We start from the raw sequence: 11,110 nt of genomic DNA, 5'->3' as shown, positions 1-11,110 counted from the left end.
AGTTGAACAGGACCCCTGGGGTCCTCACCCCTAGTCGGTCTCCTCCCTCCTCTGACTGACTGAGTCTGTCAACGGTCAACTGTCAACTTTCAAACTTAGCTCCTCCCATTTTACCTCAGACTGCTCACCCACTAAGCTCCACTCTTTGGATGGTTTTAGAGACATTGCACGAGGCGTAAGTGCCATAACCAGACTACTGGTCACTACGCATTAATGGGACCTGCCTCGGCCCTGATCTAAAGTGTGAGCTAATAATTGGGTGTCCGCAGGTTTTTGGTGCATGAACCAATAGGTGGCCTCTTTCGTACCCAGGATGGGGCACCACACCTCTGACTGAGGTGCAGTATCTCTGTGGTGATGGTAGCCTCAGGGGCGCTACACTCTCATGCAGCCAGCCATAAACAGAGCACTTCCGGGGGCGAGGGAGGGCAGGATTTTTCAATTTTTTCTTTTTGGTGCACACTACATCAGATAACGCTTTTGTTATCCCCAGTGAGAGCCATTTAAAAACTGCAAGTGTCTTGTACTGGGCTAAGAACCAAGCGTACCCGAGCACAGCAATGCTTGAGCGAGTGGTTAGCATATGTAAAGCACCCGAAGTCCAAACTCGAACACTGGGTTTTTTTGTTTTTTGAAAAGTCTGTGTTCAGTACGAATAGCATACTTTACTTTTCAGGATTGCTAATCTCTAGTGACCACCCTTTTTCTTATAGGTTGAAATACAGTCATTAATTGAAACACAAACAGCTGTGTAGGAGGCTTAAAACACGGTGAGGAACAGCCAAATGCTGCTACAAAAGGTGAGGATGTAGAAGACAGTTACATGTAACAGATCATACACCATGGCAAGACTTAACCAAAAAGAAGGACCAAAGATCCATATCTGTTTACACTTTGAGCAATGCAGATTCCACCATATTACTCATATATGAAACCAAAAGGGGTGTTTCTGCACATAAGAATTCCATCCAATATTCATCATGGTTTAGAAAAAATATCAAATTTTATTTAGTCATAATTGAAGTACAACATTATATTATTATTTTATTATTCGCTGGTATACACAGAATTTAAAAAGACCCTACCCCATAAAAACAACCAAAGAAAAACTGGTGCGTTGTGGAACAAGACATAATATCAAAAAATTCATGTATCATACATATATAGATTCCTGGGTATGAGTAGGCAAGGGCACATCTAATGATTGCCCACAACTATATTAAGGTGCCAGTAAAGCTCAATGTGTTTTTAAACCTTAAACCTGCAGTTTACATTCCATGTTGTGGCCAAATCTATGATTCATAACTATATGGATGGAATAAGGCTATTTTTCAGTTGGCAGAGTTGATATATACATCATTTATAGGGGACACAATCTTCAAAGACAATATATATGTATATAGTACAATCCAATACACAAGGGCACAAGACTGCGTTATTACATAGGGTATATCCCAACATTTAAAGATGTTTTGTATTTTGTCAACCTGATATTTGCCTTATGTCATAAATGGATTATCCCCATCAAGGTTGAAATAATTCAGAGGGCCAAGGTTGATGTCCCCAACAGGTGAACCACAACGCCCAGCACCTCAATATAAACACTGGTACGTTATGGAATAACCATGATGACAGTGCTTCCCATATCACATATATAATTATGAGTTGCTAGATGTAATTATAAATAGGTGAGGACACCTCCAGAGATTTCCCACAAGATCTTATATCAGAGGCAAAAACACCTCCGTTAAGGTTTAGTACAAATCAAGGAGCCATAGTCTGTATACCCAGGTGACGAACCACAACGCCCAGCACCTCGACGCGCGTTTCGCCTCTCGCTTCGTCAGGAGGTGCTGGGGTAGCCGTGGAGTCACTCTTATATAGTGAAAGCCCACCTGGTGTCTTAGTACGGCGCGCGCCGCACAGCGGAGGTCGCATCGCCCACTTCCGCCGGCGTCCCGGAAGGCGCTCTGCGCATGCGCAAAGAACAACCCACAATTGGGCGCCGGCAGAGGGGGCGAGGCAGACCCCGATGTGCAGAGCGCGCTCTGACATCAGTGTGGCCGAGTGGCCATATTAGATGGGGGCAAAAGTACTGGCAACATTCAAACCAAATCCACATGCATGTTGTGGCTTTCAGGGCGGTGATTTTAGTTAACAATTGTATATAACATACAGCCTAAGCGCATATGAGAAGGAAAACCTTGGAAACCATGACGAATTCAATAAGAATTATCCGGGAAGCATAATTAAGCATGTTTATGAACATCTGACCTCTGGTGGAGAGACCCCTGTACAACATCAAAATATACCCAATGGTAAGTAGAAAAGGGGGTATGATACACAAATACCAGAACTCATATATTAGCAGATATTCACCCACCACATTAACATATATAGCAACATTCGCAATATAAATGAAATGGGATAATGATTTTTGCTTCCAGATGTGCAATCCCTCAAGATATAATTCTCATAATCCAAGGGAGCCTTCTCATGCAGTTGTCACTTCATTCCGTCCCTATGCAACATACATGTGGAACATTCTACATAAAAAGAAAACAAAAAGGTACAAAAAAACACATAATTAGAGTGACCAAAAAGTTATTAAAAAGTAAGATACAAGGCGGCAGGCAATCCGGTAACAGAATCAATAGTCAGTGCCAAATCAAAAATACATATTATATGTATATATTTGATCATAACAAGGGGGCCAGCAAGATGAGGACAAAGGTCAGCAAAACAGAGGATGAGGGCAGGGGGACCACATGGCGGAGAAGGAGCCAACGGAGGCAAAGTCTTATAAAAAAGGTTTAAAGGAGATAGAATCATTTAACCCCCTCGGTTTCTCCGTCTCCAAAACCGTGATCCACCTGACCTCCCTCTGTGCCAGGATTCTCTTAGGATCACCCCCCCTGGGACTCAGATATATTCTATCAATCCCCCGGAACTTAAGAAGCCGCCAATTGCAATTATGACTCTCCCTAAAATGCTTCGGGATGTTCTTCAATAGCTCAAGTTCCTCAGGTTTCACCACCCCAGCAGCCCTCTTTATGTCCCTAATGTGCTCCAAGATCCTTACTCTAAACTCGCGAGAGGTAAGCCCCACGTAAATGAGTCCGCAGGGACATTTTGCCCAGTACACCACATACGTCGTCCTACAGTTGATATTGTGGACGATTTTAAACTCTTTGTTGTTTGCAGAGTTATGGAAGGTAAAGGTCCTTTCCATTTGTGAGCAAGCCCCACAGTCTCCACAACTGAAGGAGCCCCATCTAGGACCCCCAGTCCTCTCCAAAAAATTTTTTTTTTTGAGGGTGGTGGTATGTAGTGACTCCTCACTATCATATCCCCCAATGTTTTGGATCTTCGAGGAGTGATTTGTGGTCTATCTGATAAGACAGATTTCAAGTCTTTATCAGACAATAAAATGGGCCAATACCTCTCTACAACTTCCTTCATTTTGCGCCGCTGGGAGTGATAAGGTGTAATTAACCTCACTTGGTCATCCGCTTTCTTCTTTTTTGATGGAACCAAGAGGTCATCCCTAGGGGTCGCTCTAGCCCTATCATATCCCTGTTGGATTGCCCTATTAGTATAATGCCTGTTCCTAAAGCGTTTTTTCAAATCCAGGGCTTGCCCCTCAAACAGGTCAACATTTGAGCATATGCGTCGAGCCCTAAGGAACTGACCTGTTGGAATTGAGTTGATGACTTGTGGCGGATGGGATGACTTGGCACTCAGGAGAGAGTTCACAGCTGTGCTCTTTCTGTAGATGTCCGTTCTTATTAAACCGCCCTCGTCCTTCACAACCCTTACGTCCAAAAACTCAATAGAATCCATGCTGGAATGGTAAGTCAAATTTATATTGAAAACATTATCATTCAATGCCAGCATGAATGAATCAAGCTTTTCCCGCTCACCCTGCCAGATAGCAAAGACATCGTCTATAAACCTCACCCACATCAGTACTGAGCCACAGTCCTCCTCAGGGAATTGTATCAGGCGCTCCCAATATCCCAGGAAGAGGCACGCATACGAGGGCGCACAAGACGCCCCCATAGCGGTGCCCCTCTCCTGGAGATAGTAGCGCCCCCTGAAGAGGAAGTAGTTGTGGGTGAGGATAAATCTAAGCAGGGTGAGGAGGAGATCAATCAACGACCTGTCAAGGGATGTGGTACATAGAAAAAATTCTACTGCCCTTAACCCATCTCTATGAGAGATGGACGTATAAAGAGACTCCACGTCTGCAGTGAACATTATAGTATCACTGTCCAGATGTAACTCCTGCAGACGGACCAAAAAGTCAGTGGAGTCTCTTATATACGAAGGCAGATCCATCATTAAGGGCTTCAAGTAATAATCCAGAAAGACACATATGGGTTCACATAGACCATTGATGCCCGAAACGATGGGTCTACCGGGCGGATTTTCAATGTCCTTGTGGACCTTTGGTAGAAAGTATATGGTCGGTGTTGTTGGAAGCCTGTTAATTAGTCCATCAAAGACTGATTGTGGTATGATATTATCTTCAAGGGCTTTTTTCAAAATCCCCTCCAATTCATTTAAGAATGAGACAGTTGGATTACTGTCCAATTTTCGGTAACATGATCGGTCATTCAGTTGCCTGAATGCCTCATGCTCATATTTAACAGTGGGCCAAACCACGACGTTGCCCCCTTTGTCGGCCTGTTTTACCACAATGTCCCTCATCCTAGATATTTCGTTAATTGCTTTTCGTTGGTTTGGATTCAAGTTGTCATGTGATCGTACCTCAGGAAGTTTTCGCAAATCCTGAACAACTAATCTAGTGAAGAGTTCTACTGTGGGACAGGACGACAAGGGAGGAAAGGCCGTGGATCGTTTTTTAGCTGTTTGTGGAAATTTTGTCCCAGTTGGTTCAACTTGTTCAGCCAGTAACGATTCCAAAAGGCTGACAATCTCCCTATCTTGTTCAGATAGGCCAGCCAAATCTCCTCCATCCCTACTTCTTGCGAAGTGTTTTTTATATAGGAGCTTACGGCTGAACAGTTGAACATCTTTAATAGCCATAAAGCTGTCAAATTTGGCCACTGGTGAAAATGAAAGTCCCAACTGTAACACTTCAAGTTGTTCTTGAGTGAGTAATCTATCTGAAAGGTTAATTACCTTAAGATTATCCTTAGGAGCAGAATCCTTCAAGCCTCCCATTGGGTAGTTTGCCTTCTTCTTAGAAGAGTTGCATGTCGTTACTCCTCCCATCCCAGATCTCTCAGGGGGGTCATTAGATGGTATATGATCTAAATTGGGATGTGGGCTCCTTGAGCGGTCATCAGAAGAAAGAGAACTATTTCTCTGTTGGGATCTTGATCTAGATCTTAAGCCGAATCTCCTCGTCTGATGCCATCTGAACACATTATTAGTTTCATGATCCGTGATGTCCCGCTGGAACTTTTTGAGTTTAAATTGTTTTATGTCATTCTCCCATTCTGCACTTTCTTTATGTATGTCCTTCTCAAGGGCATCAATCGCCTCCTTAGACATCTTAGATCTGATTTCATTATTTACTTGTTCAATTTCGGTTTCAAGGGATTCTATTTTTTTCTTATCTAGACCGATCAAAAGTTCAAGCATTGTACGAGAACAAAGACTACAGGCTTCCTCCCATCTTTTCTTAAAGACATCATCTGAAATTTCAAATGAGGGAAAAACCTGAATTCTGAGTCCCCTGGGCGTAATCCCTCGAGATAAATATTGTTCCAGGGATGCTTTATTCCACCAGGCCCTCATCCGCCTCCTCAGCAGATCTTTAATTTTTGTCTGTAACTCACGATTTGGCAATGAAAACTGAGCACTGCTCTGTCCGGTGCCGCCACCAAATATCTCACCGATCTGTGAGGCCCAGCAACCATCACGACTTTTATAGTCCATTTTGAGATCTAGATCCAAAAAAGAAAACACAATATTAACCAAAAAGAAGGACCAAAGATCCATATCTGTTTACACTTTGAGCAATGCAGATTCCACCATATTACTCATATATGAAACCAAAAGGGGTGTTTCTGCACATAAGAATTCCATCCAATATTCATCATGGTTTAGAAAAAATATCAAATTTTATTTAGTCATAATTGAAGTACAACATTATATTATTATTTTATTATTCGCTGGTATACACAGAATTTAAAAAGACCCTACCCCATAAAAACAACCAAAGAAAAACTGGTGCGTTGTGGAACAAGACATAATATCAAAAAATTCATGTATCATACATATATAGATTCCTGGGTATGAGTAGGCAAGGGCACATCTAATGATTGCCCACAACTATATTAAGGTGCCAGTAAAGCTCAATGTGTTTTTAAACCTTAAACCTGCAGTTTACATTCCATGTTGTGGCCAAATCTATGATTCATAACTATATGGATGGAATAAGGCTATTTTTCAGTTGGCAGAGTTGATATATACATCATTTATAGGGGACACAATCTTCAAAGACAATATATATGTATATAGTACAATCCAATACACAAGGGCACAAGACTGCGTTATTACATAGGGTATATCCCAACATTTAAAGATGTTTTGTATTTTGTCAACCTGATATTTGCCTTATGTCATAAATGGATTATCCCCATCAAGGTTGAAATAATTCAGAGGGCCAAGGTTGATGTCCCCAACAGGTGAACCACAACGCCCAGCACCTCAATATAAACACTGGTACGTTATGGAATAACCATGATGACAGTGCTTCCCATATCACATATATAATTATGAGTTGCTAGATGTAATTATAAATAGGTGAGGACACCTCCAGAGATTTCCCACAAGATCTTATATCAGAGGCAAAAACACCTCCGTTAAGGTTTAGTACAAATCAAGGAGCCATAGTCTGTATACCCAGGTGACGAACCACAACGCCCAGCACCTCGACGCGCGTTTCGCCTCTCGCTTCGTCAGGAGGTGCTGGGGTAGCCGTGGAGTCACTCTTATATAGTGAAAGCCCACCTGGTGTCTTAGTACGGCGCGCGCCGCACAGCGGAGGTCGCATCGCCCACTTCCGCCGGCGTCCCGGAAGGCGCTCTGCGCATGCGCAAAGAACAACCCACAATTGGGCGCCGGCAGAGGGGGCGAGGCAGACCCCGATGTGCAGAGCGCGCTCTGACATCAGTGTGGCCGAGTGGCCATATTAGATGGGGGCAAAAGTACTGGCAACATTCAAACCAAATCCACATGCATGTTGTGGCTTTCAGGGCGGTGATTTTAGTTAACAATTGTATATAACATACAGCCTAAGCGCATATGAGAAGGAAAACCTTGGAAACCATGACGAATTCAATAAGAATTATCCGGGAAGCATAATTAAGCATGTTTATGAACATCTGACCTCTGGTGGACAGACCCCTGTACAACATCAAAATATACCCAATGGTAAGTAGAAAAGGGGGTATGATACACAAATACCAGAACTCATATATTAGCAGATATTCACCCACCACATTAACATATATAGCAACATTCGCAATATAAATGAAATGGGATAATGATTTTTGCTTCCAGATGTGCAATCCCTCAAGATATAATTCTCATAATCCAAGGGAGCCTTCTCATGCAGTTGTCACTTCATTCCGTCCCTATGCAACATACATGTGGAACATTCTACATAAAAAGAAAACAAAAAGGTACAAAAAAACACATAATTAGAGTGACCAAAAAGTTATTAAAAAGTAAGATACAAGGCGGCAGGCAATCCGGTAACAGAATCAATAGTCAGTGCCAAATCAAAAATACATATTATATGTATATATTTGATCATAACAAGGGGGCCAGCAAGATGAGGACAAAGGTCAGCAAAACAGAGGATGAGGGCAGGGGGACCACATGGCGGAGAGGGAGCCAACGGAGGCAAAGTCTTATAAAAAAGGTTTAAAGGAGATAGAATCATTTAACCCCCTCGGTTTCTCCGTCTCCAAAACCGTGATCCACCTGACCTCCCTCTGTGCCAGGATTCTCTTAGGATCACCCCCCCTGGGACTCAGATATATTCTATCAATCCCCCGGAACTTAAGAAGCCGCCAATTGCAATTATGACTCTCCCTAAAATGCTTCGGGATGTTCTTCAATAGCTCAAGTTCCTCAGGTTTCACCACCCCAGCAGCCCTCTTTATGTCCCTAATGTGCTCCAAGATCCTTACTCTAAACTCGCGAGAGGTAAGCCCCACGTAAATGAGTCCGCAGGGACATTTTGCCCAGTACACCACATACGTCGTCCTACAGTTGATATTGTGGACGATTTTAAACTCTTTGTTGTTTGCAGAGTTATGGAAGGTAAAGGTCCTTTCCATTTGTGAGCAAGCCCCACAGTCTCCACAACTGAAGGAGCCCCATCTAGGACCCCCAGTCCTCTCCAAAAAATTTTTTTTTTTGAGGGTGGTGGTATGTAGTGACTCCTCACTATCATATCCCCCAATGTTTTGGATCTTCGAGGAGTGATTTGTGGTCTATCTGATAAGACAGATTTCAAGTCTTTATCAGACAATAAAATGGGCCAATACCTCTCTACAACTTCCTTCATTTTGCGCCACTGGGAGTGATAAGGTGTAATTAACCTCACTTGGTCATCCGCTTTCTTCTTTTTTGATGGAACCAAGAGGTCATCCCTAGGGGTCGCTCTAGCCCTATCATATCCCTGTTGGATTGCCCTATTAGTATAATGCCTGTTCCTAAAGCGTTTTTTCAAATCCAGGGCTTGCCCCTCAAACAGGTCAACATTTGAGCATATGCGTCGAGCCCTAAGGAACTGACCTGTTGGAATTGAGTTGATGACTTGTGGCGGATGGGATGACTTGGCACTCAGGAGAGAGTTCACAGCTGTGCTCTTTCTGTAGATGTCCGTTCTTATTAAACCGCCCTCGTCCTTCACAACCCTTACGTCCAAAAACTCAATAGAATCCATGCTGGAATGGTAAGTCAAATTTATATTGAAAACATTATCATTCAATGCCAGCATGAATGAATCAAGCTTTTCCCGCTCACCCTGCCAGATAGCAAAGACATCGTCTATAAACCTCACCCACATCAGTACTGAGCCACAGTCCTCCTCAGGGAATTGTATCAGGCGCTCCCAATATCCCAGGAAGAGGCACGCATACGAGGGCGCACAAGACGCCCCCATAGCGGTGCCCCTCTCCTGGAGATAGTAGCGCCCCCTGAAGAGGAAGTAGTTGTGGGTGAGGATAAATCTAAGCAGGGTGAGGAGGAGATCAATCAACGACCTGTCAAGGGATGTGGTACATAGAAAAAATTCTACTGCCCTTAACCCATCTCTATGAGAGATGGACGTATAAAGAGACTCCACGTCTGCAGTGAACATTATAGTATCACTGTCCAGATGTAACTCCTGCAGACGGACCAAAAAGTCAGTGGAGTCTCTTATATACGAAGGCAGATCCATCATTAAGGGCTTCAAGTAATAATCCAGAAAGACACATATGGGTTCACATAGACCATTGATGCCCGAAACGATGGGTCTACCGGGCGGATTTTCAATGTCCTTGTGGACCTTTGGTAGAAAGTATATGGTCGGTGTTGTTGGAAGCCTGTTAATTAGTCCATCAAAGACTGATTGTGGTATGATATTATCTTCAAGGGCTTTTTTCAAAATCCCCTCCAATTCATTTAAGAATGAGACAGTTGGATTACTGTCCAATTTTCGGTAACATGATCGGTCATTCAGTTGCCTGAATGCCTCATGCTCATATTTAACAGTGGGCCAAACCACGACGTTGCCCCCTTTGTCGGCCTGTTTTACCACAATGTCCCTCATCCTAGATATTTCGTTAATTGCTTTTCGTTGGTTTGGATTCAAGTTGTCATGTGATCGTACCTCAGGAAGTTTTCGCAAATCCTGAACAACTAATCTAGTGAAGAGTTCTACTGTGGGACAGGACGACAAGGGAGGAAAGGCCGTGGATCGTTTTTTAGCTGTTTGTGGAAATTTTGTCCCAGTTGGTTCAACTTGTTCAGCCAGTAACGATTCCAAAAGGCTGACAATCTCCCTATCTTGTTCAGATAGGCCAGCCAAATCTCCTCCATCCCTACTTCTTGCGAAGTGTTTTTTATATAGGAGCTTACGGCTGAACAGTTGAACATCTTTAATAGCCATAAAGCTGTCAAATTTGGCCACTGGTGAAAATGAAAGTCCCAACTGTAACACTTCAAGTTGTTCTTGAGTGAGTAATCTATCTGAAAGGTTAATTACCTTAAGATTATCCTTAGGAGCAGAATCCTTCAAGCCTCCCATTGGGTAGTTTGCCTTCTTCTTAGAAGAGTTGCGTGTCGTTACTCCTCCCATCCCAGATCTCTCAGGGGGGTCATTAGATGGTATATGATCTAAATTGGGATGTGGGCTCCTTGAGCGGTCATCAGAAGAAAGAGAACTATTTCTCTGTTGGGATCTTGATCTAGATCTTAAGCCGAATCTCCTCGTCTGATGCCATCTGAACACATTATTAGTTTCATGATCCGTGATGTCCCGCTGGAACTTTTTGAGTTTAAATTGTTTTATGTCATTCTCCCATTCTGCACTTTCTTTATGTATGTCCTTCTCAAGGGCATCAATCGCCTCCTTAGACATCTTAGATCTGATTTCATTATTTACTTGTTCAATTTCGGTTTCAAGGGATTCTATTTTTTTCTTATCTAGACCGATCAAAAGTTCAAGCATTGTACGAGAACAAAGACTACAGGCTTCCTCCCATCTTTTCTTAAAGACATCATCTGAAATTTCAAATGAGGGAAAAACCTGAATTCTGAGTCCCCTGGGCGTAATCCCTCGAGATAAATATTGTTCCAGGGATGCTTTATTCCACCAGGCCCTCATCCGCCTCCTCAGCAGATCTTTAATTTTTGTCTGTAACTCACGATTTGGCAATGAAAACTGAGCACTGCTCTGTCCGGTGCCGCCACCAAATATCTCACCGATCTGTGAGGCCCAGCAACCATCACGACTTTTATAGTCCATTTTGAGATCTAGATCCAAAAAAGAAAACACAATATTAACCAAAAAGAAGGACCAAAGATCCATATCTGTTTACACTTTGAGCAATGCAGATTCCACCATATTACTCAT

At 42.9% G+C, this 11,110-nt stretch overlaps 1 long non-coding RNA gene across 1 annotated transcript in view; it reads left to right on the top strand.

The window, feature by feature from the left end:
• Positions 1 to 712: 712 nt before the first annotated feature.
• Positions 713 to 11,110, top strand: part of LOC142295454 (uncharacterized) — a 29,700-nt gene continuing 19,302 nt past the window's right edge. Inside the window, exon 1 of the long non-coding RNA XR_012751462.1 lies at positions 713 to 800. This is a non-coding gene — a long non-coding RNA (uncharacterized LOC142295454). The remainder of the gene's footprint in view (positions 801 to 11,110) is intronic.

Source organism: Anomaloglossus baeobatrachus, chromosome 3, assembly GCF_048569485.1.
Source record: "Anomaloglossus baeobatrachus isolate aAnoBae1 chromosome 3, aAnoBae1.hap1, whole genome shotgun sequence".
Taxonomy (NCBI): Eukaryota; Metazoa; Chordata; class Amphibia; order Anura; family Aromobatidae; genus Anomaloglossus; species Anomaloglossus baeobatrachus.
Note: the sequence above shows the minus strand (reverse complement) of the source record. Positions and strands in the feature narration are given on the sequence as shown.